Source organism: Carettochelys insculpta, chromosome 19 (assembly GCF_033958435.1).
Source record: "Carettochelys insculpta isolate YL-2023 chromosome 19, ASM3395843v1, whole genome shotgun sequence".
Classification (NCBI taxonomy): domain Eukaryota; kingdom Metazoa; phylum Chordata; order Testudines; family Carettochelyidae; genus Carettochelys; species Carettochelys insculpta.
The window spans coordinates 5078366-5095226 of NC_134155.1; the positions used below are offsets into that span (position 1 = coordinate 5078366).

The 16861-nt window shown below is 46.7% G+C and overlaps 1 protein-coding gene across 4 annotated transcripts in view; it reads left to right on the forward strand.

The window, feature by feature from the left end:
* Positions 1-365: 365 nt before the first annotated feature.
* RPH3AL (rabphilin 3A like (without C2 domains)) overlaps positions 366-16861 on the forward strand; it is an 80101-nt gene continuing 63605 nt past the window's right edge. For 2 of the 4 annotated variants that reach the window (XM_075013835.1, XM_075013838.1), the window contains exon 1: positions 384-474. The gene's annotated coding sequence lies outside the window, so the exon portion shown is untranslated. Of the gene's footprint in view, positions 475-15741; positions 15789-16861 lie in introns of those variants that run through there. The other 2 variants (XM_075013837.1, XM_075013836.1) reach the window with 2 other exon arrangements.

The following is a 16861-nucleotide window of genomic DNA, read 5'->3' on the forward strand; positions in this document are numbered from 1 at the left end:
GTACTTTTAATGGCTACAGTTCTGTCAGTGCAACCCTATGGTATAGCTGCAATTATACCAGCGTAAAATTGTTCTAGTGGGGTACAGGGATTCTTTTACTAGCTCCAAGACCCGTGCCGTGATAGCTTTTTACTTGCACCTATCTGTGGGAGTTCGGGAGAAGGGGGTTTGTATTGCTTTAATTATATCAGTACAGTGAAACCAATACAGCTGCTGTGTGTGGAAAAGACCTTAATGATTCCTGATTAGTATCCATAGTCCAGCTCCACCATGGCTGTAAATCCAGGCCTTTGTTTAGCTCCAGCTGTTCAGTGATTGCAGCCACATGTTTATTCAAGGACTGAGTAATGCTAGTTGTCTGGAGTGCACCTCATGTTGCCCCAGACTACACAACAGCTGCCTTGTCCGACAGACGAGGATGCTGTCTGTGGGTGCTGGAAGCTGAGGACCCCTGCAATCGTCGCAGTAGGTGTGGTGAGTCTCACTGTGGCTCTTCTCATTCTGACTTGATCATTCTTGTGTGCATAGGAAGATCTTAGTTAGAAATCGAAACACCCTGCTTAGCTGTTTGTCTGTTTCCCCGTAGGTGCTCCCAAAAGGCTAGTTGTTTCCTGTTGGCTTCTCTGAACATCTAAGCATGTACCTTCTACACAAAAACCATACAGTGCAGCCCAGCTACTAGTGTTAGTGTTACGGGGAAGCATATTGCTGTGCACAGTGAAATAGCACAGATGTCTTCAAAGCCCTGCCGACAGTGTGGTAGCTCATTTTCAGATGGGTTTCACTTTTGATCCCTTGGCTCTGCCTCCCATGTGATCGTGAGAGTTTGTAAAGGAGCAAAGCAAGTAAAGATGGTCTTCAGAGCTCAGTGACGGAGGGAGAAGTCTGAAGCTGCTCAGAACTACTGGGATGCTCTGCAGATTGTCCCAAGCAATTTATTATTCTGCCTCCTATCTTTGTTCCAAATGTACAAAAGCAAAGCTCTGTCAGCAGCAGTAAATTCCAAAGTGGTGTGGGAGGGCTTGGTGCTGCAGGAAGCTGGGCACTCTGGCACTGATCCAGCAGAGCTCTTGAGCGTGCTAACTTTAACACATTAACTTGAATGGGTCTTGCGCCTGAGCCTTTTGTTGAACTGAAGACAGTCCAGGATCAGCCCCTGAAAGAAGGAAAAAGGGAACTTCTAGATGTGTTGAAAACAACCTCCCACCCCCTATAGGTGCCACAAGATTTCCTGCTCTCCCACCCCCTGTGTTCATAAGGCTCAGGCGCAGAGCCTGCTCATTTGCTAATGTGGCTTTGTTGAAGTTTCCTATGTGAATAAGATCTTCTCCCAGGAGCATGGCTTACAGGATTGGGCCCTTGATCAGTGGCATCATCCAGCCTTCTCCTGCCAGCTTCTCTTTACACAAAGTATAGAGTTCTTGGCTCTGGCTCACCAAAGCAGATGACCAGAGCTGCTTATTTTGCCTCTTCTCCAGTGAAAAGGTCTAGCCACATCTGGGGATTTCAGTGTTAACTGCAAACTCTGAATGTTTAAAACTATCTACAAGTGGAATCTCTCTAGTCCAGCACACTCTGTTCCGGCAACATCTGTTGTCTGGCATGATTTTATTTAGCCAGATATCCATTTATCATAGGTGTGGACAAGTTTTCCACGGTCCCATAAAATTTGTTTACAGCCACTAGACCTGGAGCTCAGTGTTCTGTGCTGCTGTTTAGCTGTAATTGACCCCTAAATGTCTTGTAAGAGCCCAGTAAGTAGTGGAAGTGTTGATGATGTTGCTAGACAATATTGACCTCTTGTGGTTCTGCACATTCTCTGGTTCTGCACTGGTGAGGTCCCAAGGATACCAGATTAGAGAAATTCAGTCTTTAGTTATATTAGATCATCTGCTTTACTCTGTCCTCAGAGCTGCTCACCACGTAACTCCCGGTAGCATTTATGTAGCATTTCAGTGAGGTTATAGAAGGGAAATCGCAGGGCAGAAGCAGAGCCAGGTGCATGTAAATTACAGCTTAAGGTCCTGACTTCCAAAACTTAGCCAGGCCTGCCCTTAGCTGGTATAGGCTCTTGTTGCTCCTTAAGGGAGTAATGATGATTTACAGTAGTTGTGGATCTGGCCTGTGAGTCTGGGATTCCATGTAAAATGCGAGTAGTTTTCTCACTTGCAGATAGTGTGGTTGAAGATGAGTTGGATATTTGCAGACCCAAAGAGCATCTTAATTATTGGTGTGTGCAAACACCTCATCCACATGTGCGATCATCCTCTGCCCCCAGCAGTATTTTATGCAACTCTTTCATGTCTTTGAGTGACGCATGTTTCCATTGCTGGTGCTGTTCAACTGACACCTTTTGCATTGCTGATTTTTCTGTGATTCAGAGGAACTCCTGCTTGATTTTTTTGGAGTCTCATACATTCCCTGTTGGTGACTTAAGGAGCAGCAGGCTGCGGAGATTCTGAGCTGATCTACGTAGCACAGTGCTCAAGTGATCGAGACCTGTGCCTAATTAAACTATTACTGAAAATGTTCTGGTAATGCTGCAAGGTGAATTGCATCAGGTTGAGCTTATTTTCTGGCTGCTTAGATGGAGCTTAACTTAATGAAATTAACTGACCGCAAATGAGAGGATTTGGAACAACTACATGAAAATAAGTAGTTGGTCAAAATTGACTTGGATAATCTGAATGTTGGCAAACCTGGGCTGCTGTCGTGGCCAGGCATTCTGAGCCATTCAGACACTGTAGAGGTGGGTGTGTATAGCAGAGAAGCCATTTGGGCACATCTGCACTGCATACTAAGCCCAGGTTCTGACTCATCCCTGAGCCTGCTTCTGTCCACACACACAGGCTGCGTCTACACTTATGAAAAACTTTGAAATGGCCACGCTAACGGCCAAATCGAAGAATACTAATGAGGTGCTGAAATGAGTATTTAGCGCCTCATTAGCATACCACCAGCCACGGGACTTCGAAAGTGCCACGTTTAGCTCACCCGCAGCTCGTCTACCTGGGGGTCCTTTTCAAAAGGACCCTGCAAACATAGGAATAAGGGGATTTTGATGTTTGCATAGTCCTTTCGAAAAGGACTCCAGTGTAGGCGAGCTGCAGGCAAGTGAAACATGTCACTTTCGAAGTGTTGCAGCTGGTGGCATGCTAATGAGGTGCTGAATATTCATTTCAGTACCTCATTAGTATTCTTTGATTTGGCTATTAGCATGGCCATTTCAAAGTTTTTCGTACATGTAGACACAGCCACAGTGGCCAGTCAGGTCAGCAAGCACTCAGGTTCTAGGACCCTGCAGCAGGGCTGGGTCAGAGCCTGAGTCCTGCTGTTACTCAAGACCAAGCCCTGTCAGTTTGTGGTGTGGATGCAACTCGTGCCACGGACCCAAATCAGAAGGTCTGCACAGTGCAGTATGGATATGTTCGTGTGGCTGTGAGACCTTAATCCAGAAGTTATAAACCCAGGTTTCTGATACAGTGTGGCTGCTCAGATATGGAGTTGGAAACACTGCAATAAAAATCTCCCTGCGAGAAAGCTTGGACTCCAGTCAGATCTTGAACATCTATGCTCCAATTTTATAGCTCCGGAGTCTGAGTCCTGCGACTGAGTCAGCTAGTCCAGGCCAGCCGCAAGTGTGCTATGGGACTTTATTGCAACTTAGACATACCTTGAGACCACAAGCCTGGGCCCCAGAGGATCAGGTCTACAGTGAATTGTAGAGAGATCTGTAGAGCCCGTGGGGCCTTGCTAAGAGCTCCCAGAAACTGTAGTGATGGGCAGCTTTTACATGCATGGAGTGATAGGTTGCACTGCCCTCCACCGCAGACTTTGATCTGGGAGAGCCCAGGTTTCTCCACTGGCACATGCTGCAAAGCCTTCTTTTTCTCTCTGGCTCCTAAAAAGGTGGGTGGTGGGTAGCCACGTGTGTGTGTGTGTTTAAATGTTTGGTGCTGGGTTGTCGGGTAACTTATGGATCTGTTGGTTTGGGGCATTTTTGAAAGATCATCAATGGAGTCCCAAGCTTGTAGTTGTAGAATAGGAACAATCCAAATCAGTACATCTCCAGAAACTAAGCCACTCTGCACTGGATAGGGAAAGATGGAAGGAAATAGTGAGAGAGGCATCGGACACCAACAGGCGCTGAGCCCACGGTTATTGATGATGATGAAATCAGTACAGTAATTCATTCCTCAAATGGCTCATGTCTCATCAAAGGCCTGACATTGAAGTGGTGTGGTGAGGTCTAATCGCAAACCTTAGGGTTCTGAAAAGTGGGGGGGAAGCTTCATCCTTGTCTGTGCTTGCAGTTAAGCTACTCAGTGCTGGTTCATGTTGGCTTGCTGTCAGTAATAGACACACTTTGTGATTTAGACAAGGCTCTGGGTGAACTAAAGACACCCACAAGTGCTCCCAGCTAGCAGACTTCTGGACAAGACTGGCCTGTTCTGTATAATTCTGTGCTGGATCCACCTGTTTCTGAGAAACTTGAAGCTCGTCTGCGGCAGGATCAATGCTAATTTGGTTCTGCCAACCTCCCACAACCTGAGTAGCCCATGGATTAATTAGTGTATCAAAACAGGCACAGGGTCTCTTTAATGGGCAATTTATAGGCTAATTGGCATCTCCTGAGCCTTCCTCCGATAAGCTTGCTCACTTGCCATCTGACTGAGAAGGACCAGAGCGTGATGCATTTGTGAGTGATTTACGTAGCATGAATACATCTGGCCACTGCAGCGAAGGGCCTAGGTCTGAGAGGTAAGCCCGATAAGGCAAATCCTGGGTCAGAGGGAACATCACAGCAACTCTCCTCTGTCTTGAACCCCAAGTGTGTCCTGGAAGAACCCTTCTGTTTGGCTAATGGTATGTTCTTGACATCGTGTGCTTGTCAGTCAGGTAACCTGGCTAATAAAGAGCCTCTCATTAGCTTGGGCCCTTTGGGACAATGACCTTGCTAATACTAACAGAAAAGCTGTATGGACATACCTGCCACTTACCCAGTGCCGCTCCATCCTGATGAGATGCTTGCATGTGATCCCCTCTCCTTGGAAAGTCATGCTCCGCATGAGGATGACTCTGTTGGCATGCTGAAGAGCAGTGGTGGGCATGCAGCCCACTGGGACTCCGCCTGCAGTTGCCCCACCATGCGCTTCTCATGCACTGGGATACTGAAGCCCTGTGCTTCCTACAGCTCCCCACCTCTCAACGCTTTTGGAGCACACATCTGCAGATGTGTGCACCTTCCTTGCTCCTCTCCATCCCTTCCAGAGCTCGAATGCCGCAGATCAGTGGTTTGTGGTGTTCCAGCTCTGGGAAGGAGCGAGGGGAGTGGGGACAGAGCACAAATCAAGCAATTTCATGTGCTCTGAAAGAGACAGGGAGGAGCAGGTAAGTGCAGAGCTCTAGTGTCCTGGTGTGTAAGATGCTCACGGGGAAGGAGGACAGATGCGAACCACAGATGGTGCCCCAATGGGCTGCAGCCTGCTGTGACCCACTGAGGTGAAAGAAGGCCACTCATTTGACTCATTCCCTATTCATGGTTGTTCATTCCTGCAAAGAGGGTGACCCTGGGCACTATTTGACTTCATGTGTGTCTCTGCTTCCAGCTGGACACTTGAAACTCTGTACTTTGAAGTGTGTGTCAGATATCTTAACTTTTTAGAGAAATCCCAGATAAAGGACACTGCAGGAAACACAACCACACAGTCTTGGTATCCAGAGGGTAGCATGAATTGTGTCCCATGTCTGTGTTAGGTGGCAAATCACATCCTCAGACTGAATTCTTCACAGGCTTTTGGCTCAGAGTTGGAGTACTAAAGAATAACTCAGGTCTTTGTTAGAGCTCCGGGGATTAATGTGCAGATAATCTGAGTATTGATAAGGGAACTGGATCTCTTGGCATTTTTGGTTCTTATCTGCATGGGAAGGCTCAGTGGCAAATCATTTGATGAGAATAGAATCTGCCCCTCCCTTGCAGTGTGTGATCTGGATGGCTCACTCTGGCAACTTGGGCTAGAATTGAACCTGGTCATAATATATGGTAAGTCCCAGGTACTGTATTGAAGGCCTTTGTCCTCTAGCTGGGACAGAGGATTATGGATAATCAAATCCAGTCTTGAGCTTGGAGCAGTGTCAGCTTTTTCCATCCAGCTCATCTGGGTGTGGCAAAACCAAGTGCATTTAGCTCAGTTTTGTTTGAGGTTTTGGGTTTAGTTTGAACTTGGAATATGAGCTGACCCCAACTCATGTTCTGGATTCAAAGTCCTCTGAACCTTGCATGTGTTAGCTGTAAACCGAAACATTGCCACTGGCCAGTATCTTCAGTGGGCCAAACCAGTGCATTCATACCCCTCTTCTCTCCTTGATACAAACTTGTCCAAAGTTCAGTGGTGTTTGCATCTGATCCCTGCAGTCAGGACCCATCTCAACTCTGCTACAAGGCAAGCTCAGTTCTTGTGACCATAAACACATGAACTTTGCGCATTTCTTAGGTAGTGCCTTGCACAGCACAGATCTTTTGATTAAAACCTTCTTGAAGTGTTCTAGTGACAAAAATCCATATCACCAGGAATGAAGTATTGTGTAAGACAGCAGATAATGACTGTCAATTTCCTGTGTACACCTCTTATCCTCAGCCTGGTATGCTTGTCCACTCACTTGGGTATTGCCTTAATAAATGCACTGCCCCTGCCAATGCAGTAGATCTGAGGGAACTGAGACATGATAAAGTTTCCTGGCACTGTAAGTTTGTTTTCATAACTTGGGGTTGGGAGTTCTTTACAAAGCTGCTGCCTTGAAGATGATTGATGGCAAAGAGGCCTCCTTTTATCATACTGTGTCAGATGCACTTCATATCTCTGCTGTGTTTAGTGTACAGTTGGAGTCAATTGTACAAACCGGCTCTTGGCTTTCTGACCACTGTAGTCGGAAAATTCTGGACCATTTTGAATCTGGATTTTCCCACTCCCACATATGTGGAAGTATTTGTAAAACTGCATTTAAAATAAGATAACCGTCCTTGTTCATGTTCCATAGCTTCCATGCAAGGGATGGAGGAACCAGAACAATCACAGATATGCTTCATTTCATCCATAGATCTCAAAGCAGTTTGCAAAGGAAGGTGAGTATCATGCCTTCTGTTTTACAGCTGGGTAAACAGGGCGGTAACTTAACCAAAGCCACCCAGCACTCCAGTGGGAGAACCAGAAATAGAACGCAGGCCCCCACATCTGGTGTATGTTTGTCTGGCACATGCTGCTTCAGTGTGTTTTGCCATTATGACTGGGCTCTTGCTGGCTGAAAATGCTGCTGTTCTGAGTCAGGTTTGTTGGATTAATTGGCTGAGTGTTCAGTTTATGAAGTTGTTGATGCCTAGATGGAGAGGTTTGTAAAGCCTTCTTCTTGTTAGGTCCTACAGCTCTTGATGGTGCAGGTTCCTCAAAGTGTGTGATTTCCAAAGAGCACCACCACCACAGTCTTTTGTTTATACTTGAAACATCTTGAACCCATGTGACATATGAAGTTATGGTGGCTGTAAGCTAGTATCTGGCTCTCAGCATAAGCTAAATGACAGCCAGTGCTAGGATGTAGTAGTATCACATAGAGTGGTGAGTTACATTGCAGCAACCACACTGTTGCACATTCTGCATCCTGACAGTGTACAGGAGGGAATGCTCTGGAGATGAACAGCACAGTGGTTATTTGGTTTGATTGCTCTGGGGACACCTGCTAGCTGTGTTCTGTAAACCAGCTGTCTGCCAAGCAGGGTAATAGGAGGTGAGGTTTGGAGTATGGGAGTGGCTGTGGAGCCTGCTAAGAATGTCTGGGAGCAGGCTGGGCGTGGAAAAGATATTAAAAGGTTCAAAGGAGCGATGATGAAAAATTAGTCCAGTGCTGGACTACCTGCAGCTGATGTTATCAGAGAGATCCTGGTCATCATGCCTGCTCCACTGCCCACCCAGATTGGGGCAGTGTGACATTACCAAACTTCATCTGACTTCTGGATTTGGCTTGAATTTTCCTAGCACTCCTGTGAGCTAAGAGGTCACTCATTCCCTGTTGTCAGGCTCTGGGTAGGCAACAGCTTGCAAACTGCTTAACCTCAAATGGCTTCTTCGTAAAATACAGATACTGATTCTTTCTTGCTTCCTAGGGGATGAGCTGAGCCTGTGTGTCTCGGATAAGGTCCTGGGATGGGAACTGTTATATTAGACCCTTGCTCAGCCTGGCTCATGCACAACTTAGGCCCTGAGATTTAAGCATGTCCTTAAATGATAAGCTTTAGCAGAGCACACTGTCATTAGGTGCACTTACAATTTGAAGAAATTGGGAATAGCCTGTTGTTGAAAAGGCCCTGAATTTGGACAGACTGCTGCAATGCTAGGAGGGGAGATCTCAGTCTGGATACACACCCAGCACCATTCTGCCAGAGTCTGAAACTTCAGTATTTCATTAGCCTGTTTGCACTTGTCTCCTGGCTGAGCTGTTAGGCTCTTGAGGACTGTGTCAGTGCTGGGACAATGCAGGAAGCAAGGAGGTGGTTTATCCTTTCTTTCCTTTGCTATTCGTTTACTCGGTTATAGCAGTTGAGTGAGTGTTCTTGTTGCTAAGGTTTCCTCTGGATGATGGGTGCTGGTATGTGCCTCAGAGACTAATTAAGTATCAGAGGGGTAGCCGTGTTAGTCTGGATCTGTAGAGCAACGAAGGGTCCTGTGGCACCTTATAGACTAACAGAAAAGTTTAGAGCATGAGCTTTCGTGAGTTAACTCACTTCTTCAGATGCTGGTCAGCATCTGGCCAGCATCTGAAGAAGTGAGTTAACTCACGAAAGCTCATGCTCTAAACTTTTCTGAGAGACTAATTAGACAGCATCACAAAGTAGTGGCTAAAGGAAAATCAGGCCAGAGCACCAACTGCACCAAGACAGCGGTCTTGGGGAAGTGGGGCATCCCCCATAGGTAGCTTGCTAGCAGGAGACCTGTTAATTACATTAGCAGGGCAGGGGCTGCGGTCTGAGAACTTGTCTCAGGCTGGCCCCTTGTGTCTTTTTTAAAATATTAATGAATTATGAAATGGCTAAATAATTAACGAATTTGCTATATATGTGAGACATGTTAGCCAAGTCTTGCCTTTTTGTGAAGTTTCCATCTGCCCTTTATAGTCTGGGCCAGGTGTTTGCATTCTGCAGGCTAATTGCTTGGAGCAGAAGAGAAGCAAGAGGCCAATCTGTGCTGATGTCAAACACCCACAGGTTCGCTGGCCAGGCTGCTCAGAGCAGAGGACATTTGTGCACAGACTTCTTTGTACCTCCTAAACTCTGCACTGGCAATAGGACCTGCGTCTAACAGACGCTGCTGTGTTAGCGAGGATCATTTGCTCAAAGAAACAGTCCACGCCCAAACCCTTGAATACAATATGCTCCACCTTTGTTTCTTGAGCCTTATGATTCAGCTTTTTCTCTATAAAATAGGCACCTAAATACCTTTGAGGGCATGGGCCTAACTGCCTCTGAAACCACTGGGAGTTGGGCACCTAAATACCTTTGTGGGTCTGACCTACTGTCATTGGCAGGAGGAACCCAACACAAAGCTCACGTGCTTCAGTCTCCTGTCTTTCACATTGCCCAGCCCCAAAGCATAGGAGTGCTGCAGAAGCCAGGTGTGGGTATCATGGTCCTAGGGCTGACTGTACCACCCCATGTGGTCTCTAAGCGCACCCTCTCTAGAGTCAGGTCTCATGTCTTCACCTCTTCTGGGTATTCGGCCACTCCTGTACCAGGCCCTGCATAGGTATCTGTCATGCTTACTTAGCAGTTCTGCTTGGATGCAGCACCTAGGATTGCTCTCTTTGGCAGTCTGTGATCAGAGGATGCAATGAGCAGGCAGCCTTCTTAAACCAAAGAATAGGCTATTTCAATAGCAGGGATGAAGCATTGACAGAGAAAGGGCTTTAACCCCCCAGCCAGATCTCTTACCCAAAGGTTTGCTGTCCCCTAATGAGAGCCTTGGCAGGCGTGCCTTCTCTGGACACCCCACCAGGTCCTGGAAGTCAGCCCTGTCCCCCAAAATAGCTCTTTTCCCTCCTAGAGAGGGATCCCTTTAATGTTGCTAGACTGCTTTTGTTCATGTCTGCACGTGGGCTTTTGCCCTGCGCAACCAAACAAAGTTGGTAAATTGTCTGGATCCAGGAGCTAGAATCTCCAGAACTCATTGCCAGGCTTAACAACCCTGAAATGTTTACCAAGGTATGGCTTATCCTGAGCTCTTGTTTTCCTTCCTGCTTACAACCCCTAATACTAGGCCTATATGTTCATGCAGCAAACTTCTCAGCAACCTGTTCAACATACCATATTCGTATGACAGTAGGGAGCTTTTTCGATTCTGTCACAGATATCATCTGCCCTCCACTGGTCTCTTGCTCAGAGATTGTTCTGTGCCTTTAAGATGATGACCTTTTTATACAGACACATCACCTGCCCCACTGAGCTTACGGTCTAAACCAACAAGACAGACAGACAAAGGGTGGGAGACAAGTGATACTCTTACTAGTCTTGTGTTGTGGTGCTGCATATCTTCTCTTAACAAACATTTATTGAGAGGGTCCCAGAGACATTGAATAGGCTTCTCCAAGCCACCTTTCTCTAGTTCCTCCTCATTTCTTGACAAGCTGCATGTTTTATGTTTAGCTACAAAACTGAAAACCTTTCCTCCATGCCTGAGAGAGATCCTGCCCTCTCCCATGTCACAGCCAGACATTGGCCTGGCACTATAGTTTGTCTTTTCATACCCTGGCTTTCCCCAGGCTCCAACTGCTCCTGCGAAGATATATGTCTCTTGCACAGCATCTCGCTAAGGTGCATGAGAATGGTTTGTTCCTTAACAATTATCAGGAAGGTCTGTGTGTTGTAGGGATCCTTTCTTGTCAAAGATCCACTCCCTTCCCTTGTTCCCAACAGCTTCTGTGGCTCATCTTTGGAGGGGCATGTTCAGAGTTACATAGGGGACTCTTCTTATCTAGACTTGGCTGATGGAAGTGCTCTGTGCTGTTGGAAGAGTGACTGCCTTGGCTTAGTGCTGTCTTCACATGGCCTCCTGTACCTTGCTTCTTTGAGCTGTCCTTGAGAGGCTCTTTGACTCTTTACCGTCTGATGTGTGTCCAGCTGAGTTGCAGGTTTTAAGCACTGTGTTGTGTTGCTCACTGTGGCACATGACTCATCTGGAGCTGTTTACACACATGCACATGGTCAGCCTGATTCATACTCTCTAGGTGTCTTGTACTGTTGTCACTGTGCTGGCCAGGGCTATTCACTAAGGAACAACATTTCACTACTGGCTCTAGGAGGAAAAGGGCTTGGAACATATATGCATGGCATGTTCCCAAGAGATTGACTGACAGAGAGGAACCACATTTAAGGCAGCGAAATTTCACTATAGACAGAATGAAGTTTGACTGTGTGAGGAGCAGGCCTCATTTATAGTGTTCATGACTTCTGTCCTTGTTCTCAGTGTTGTCTCACCTGACCATGTTCCTAATGAGCAGGCTCTGTTTTACAGTAGAACCCTGAGGTACATGAACTCAAGTTGCATATATCTCATGTTAATGCGACTCTGAGTGGTGGGGAGCTGGTGCCTGGCTCCAGGCTGCAGACCACTCCAGGGAGCCAGGAAACTGACCAGCACAGCAGCACTGGTCAATTTTCTGGCTCCCATGCATGGCAGGCATCCTGGAGCCAGGCACCAGGTCCCTGCCACTTACAGGAGCAGGGAAACTGACCAGCTGCAGTTTCCCCTCTCCTGTTATCAGGGGGCAGCCCAGAGCCAGGCTGTCAGCTGCCTGCCACTCACATGAAACTGACCAATGAAATTTGACTTAGGCAGTGTTGTGCAAGAACACAACCTCCACTTAAGTCGGGAATCTACTGTACATCGTTCTGCACTGAGATACTTGGGACACTAGCGCCTCAAGGCTTCCCAAAGCTAATCCTGTCTCTATATCAGCATCCAACCCTGAGAATGTGCTAGAGGCCAGACTAAGTTCTGTCCATGCCTTCTGATTCAAGCAGTGATTACTAAAGCCCTGTCGTAGGAAAGCAGATAGTGAATCTTGGCTGACAGGTTAGTGCCTTCTTGCTCCCGGCTGGAAATAGCTGTGCCCAACCACTTGGGGTCCTTAGTAGATCTCATTTCTCGGTGGGAGAGATGTTGAGAGCCACCCACAGCTCCAGGTGAGGTCAGTGGAAGGAGCTAGTAAAAATCTTCCAGCAGAAATAATGTTTCCATGATATAGAATAGTCCATCTAAAGACTAGGCCTAAATTCCTTGAGCCAAGTCCCTCCTTCTCCTTCTGTTTGCAGATTGTGTTCAGAGAACAATGGAGAGGCAGACAAGCGTTCCAGATAAGAAGAGGCAAAAGAGCATGATGCTATGTGTTTTGATCACTCGTGTCGGGTGAACGTTCGTTATTTACTAGGGTGTGTCTAGAGAATATGTTCAGGTATGTCCTGGTGAAAGCCTTGATAGCATGCTGTTTTATTCCAGCCTGTCATACCACTACCAAAACAACTAAAGCGCCCAATATAAGGGACTGATGGGCCTCTCTACCCTATAGAAAATACAACTGCTGGCAAAGCTCCCCCTCTGCCACTCCGAGGAAGGACTGAATTATGCACTGATGGGCTTAAGACTTGGTCACTGCATCTTAGTGTTGCATGAAGTTAATTGAATTACACTGGCGTGAAGTTGGTTCCCTGTGTCTAATGAAACTTGCCCCCTCAGCCCTCTTATTCTGTGTGAGTATAAAAGGCCTGGGGTGTGAGGTCCAATAGGCAGGTGCTGCATGTCTCCTCGTTCTGCCTCACCCTGGTTGACCCAGACATCTAATCCACACGATGCCAGTGCTGTGCCTTTAAACTTGTCACGAGCCACAGGTTGGCTCTAAAACAGGATGTTTCTGCTGAGAACAATGGTCATTTGAGCCACAAGAAGACTTGGCCAGCTTTTAGAAGCAAGGGGGCAGCTCTAGTTTGTACGGCAATGACAAGTTTAGCAGATTAAAGCCACAGTGACGCAAGCTGCCCTCATCTGTATTTAAACAGAACTGTGAGTGCAGAAAGGGAAGGGACACCACTTCGGTGTTTAGGGGGAACTAACTTGATTTTCCCCATTTGCTGCAGCGTGCTTGTTACTTCACTTGGGCTGTGCAGGGCCTGACTGTGGGAGTGCAGTTGCTTTAGACTTCCCCACATGCACAACAAACACATATAGAGTAATGGCATTACTGACTTCTTCAGGCATCTCGGGCTGAAATCAACTGGTCAGCACAAAATGGAATAGGAAATCTCAGATTGTTTCTAATTCTCATTCCTTAATTCTTTTACTATTCATTTTAAAGTCTTAAATTTTATTGCACCGGTTGACATACAGAGGCAGGCTGTGGTTTTCAAAGCCATCTAGGGAATTTGGACACCTCATTCCTAGATATGTCTAAATCCCTTAGGCAGCTGTGGAAATCACAGGGTGGAATTGGAAGACTTCAGTCACAGCAATTGGCTGGACTGTGCTTAATCTCTAGGGCAGCACATCAGGTTGTTACAAAAATGCTAAAGGAGAGGAGGAGTTCATGCCTGCCTTTCTGCCTCCTTTCAGCATGCAAGGAGCAATATGACAGGGATGAGCTTGGTCACTGACCCAGTGCAAATGTGGCATCATACGTATCATCCATCTAATGGGTTGCAAGTTCCCTGAATGTTCCCAAATCCAAGTTTGAATGAAACCTCCTCTCACTCATCACACTAGTCGTGATACTGTTGGCTGTGACTTTTAATGTTTTATAGCATATGGGATGCAGTGAGCAAAGGAAAGAACATTCACCTGACAGCGCTAGGAATTCAGGGACTGAGCCAGATTTCTGTTATGCTGGCGTTAAGCACCATCTCCAGATTTGCATCCTCATAGTCATGGTACAAAGCACTAATTCGGCAAAGCACTGTCGCCTGTGACTTTGGTGGGACATGAGCACATGCTCAAAACACTTTGCTGGATCTAGACTGGACTGTTTAGATTGGGAGCCAGTGGTCTACACCAAACCAATCCCTGGAGAGCTCTCAGGCTTGTCCGTGTGGGCTTCTTGGCATTGGCTGCCAATTTTTGGCCTCCTGGTCAGTGCTCCTCAGGCAACAGTGGCCCGATGGAATGGGCCCAGGGTCTGAGACTCTTGATTTGGATAGAATAAGACACTGGTTTTGTCCCAGGCTTGATAACATTGTTTTGGACCAGAGCGTGCATACAAAACAACATCAAACAAGCGTCTGCTGCACTATCCGGTGACGAGCGTATGATGCCCTTTATAACAACATCTCCATGGGATTGTGGCAAAACAGCTGGTTCTCAAGACTGATGCCAGCCATGACGTGTTCAGCTGGCATTAGGGTTATTTTCTGGTAAATGTAAGAGTCAAGACTGATTCACATCTAGCTACAGACTTCCGCCAGGCTTGGATGGCTTTGCAGTCCATTGGGGCTATGGGTGTCAAATCCATTTATATCATATGTTTGGGTCAGTCTAGAGCCCTCAGTATTAGCCTGGAATATTCGTATGTTTCTGTAGCACCTTGAACCTCTCTGACCTACAGAAGTGGGAATTGAACCTCTGGGCTATCTTATTGTCAGGGGTGTACAAACACAGGGCATGCATATGATGTGTCTGGAAAGCTGTGTGTGAGAGAGAAAGTGAGTGTGTGGATGTAATCCTTTAAAAATGTGTCCTAATCATGGAAGACATCTCCACTCTTCCAAGCTGGATTACCATGATTCTGTTACACTGTTATAAAATTGCAACATCTGTTGGCTTCCTCAGTCCAGGAGGCAGGGATTCATGGTGCAGAAGTCTGACTCTGCTGTGTGTGAGCAGGTCCAGTATACAGGACTCCTGCTTGCTGGGCCCTCCAAGGTCACTGAGTGCTATAAAAGAAACGCAAGTGTTATGCAACCAGGGGCCATGAGGGAAAAGTGCCCAGTGATCTGAACTTTATGATTAACATGCTCCTCTTTGTACAGTCCCTATCATCTCAGATACTGGGATTTCATCTAGTAAATATAACCTATTTTTTAAACTGTCTCATCTTCGTGATTAGTGTAATGCATTGAATGGAATTGCACAGCATTTCTTTGTCTTCCCTTCCTGGCTCGACTTCCTGAGAGCCAGTCGGTCAGCTGCATAATTGTCACAGTACCGCTCCCGCTGGCTATGGTGTGGGATCAGACGTGGCTGTTGAGTGTTGTGCTGTGTTGTTATAGCCTTCACCCTGCTGCCCCAGTCCCTGAGCTTTTCCTTTCTCTGGCTCCAGCAAAAATCCCGCCTTTTCATCCCCTGTTTTTCCTGTACTTCTACTGCTGGGCAACAAGTCCTAGTTCAGCTCTGGCTAGGGGTCGGTGGGGGGAAGAGGGGGCAAGGAGGAGAGAATCCATTGGTGGACTTGTGTCCTTACTGTTCAGGTTCACAAAGCTCAAGGAGAGTTTGGAATAAAATAACTGTTCTGTCTCATGGCTGGTATTCCTGTGCTGGGGGCGGGAGGGCCGGGATGGTGCTTGATACTCAGCCAGTGCTGTGTTGGTGAGCTCAGCACAGAGGGAGCGATCTGTTTGCTCAAGCTGTGTGCTTTCCTGTGGGAAAGGGCCAAGGCTGGGCTGCTTGTTGCACATATGTGCGGTGCACTGGAAACAGCAAGCTGTGTGTGTCAACAGCAGAAAGTGAGAGTAGGCTCAGTCAACTGAGCAGCAGCGTGGTGGGGTAAGTGTGCTATTTATGGAGACCGGGACATGTGTTTTCTTGGGTTTAGTGCACTTTTTGTTGGTGACGTGACTTGTTTGGTATTAACAAATGTCAGAGGAGTATTTGCCCATCATTAATGCATTTACGTAGCCAGGTTATCTCTGCCCAGCAGGTACAGTTTTAATGCTAGCATATGTCACCATCAGGGGAGGTAAATATTGATACAAGCAACGCTGTATATTTAATAGCCCTGCTTATGCAACAGCTGCTTTGCTGGAGAGGTCTGACCACGGGCAGCTCAGTACAGCAGGTCTGACTTTGTGTCCACCAAAGTTTTTGCTGCTGTTCACTCTCTTATACTTTTGTCTGAGGTGGTGCAAGGTTCCTTAGCTGCAAAGACTCTGCAGTGGGGAGGGGAGGCATTCAGAAGTGCCATGAAGTTGAGACATTTGCTGCCTATTGTGGTGGTAGCACATTGTGGTCTGCAGGTGATCTTACTGTAGCTGAACAGTGGGAGCTGCTGGCATGGTCATACTGGTACAGAACAGGAACAGTAGCATTTCTGTTTAGTTCTGACATGCTCTGGTGTTAAACAACATATCATAAATAGGCTGATTTCCCTTGGCCAGACGTGGTTAATATAATCTTCAGTGATTAAAACGGAGAGTTTTGTGGAACCCACATACTTGATACTGTTTATCCTGATGGTTGAATTTTGGATTTCACTATAGACAGTGGAAACCATCAATGTCTGTTTTATTTTTCTATTTAGACACTTTGTCATCTTTTCAGGGCCATGGTGCTGGCATTGCAAGCACCAAAAAACCAAGAAGTCCTGTGGCACCTTATAGACTAACAGATTTTTTTGGAGCTTAAGGCTTCGTTGGCGAAGACCCACTTAGATGTTGACATGCATCTGACGAAGTGGGTCACTGCTCACGAAACCTTATGCTCCAAAGTCTGTTAGTCTATAACGTGCCACAGGACTTCTTGTTTTTTGGTGCTTGCAATGCCTGCACCACAGCCCTGACAAGCTGACAAAGTGTGTGAAAGATATTTCTGATATCTGGCATGATCTGTTGTTTTTGCGG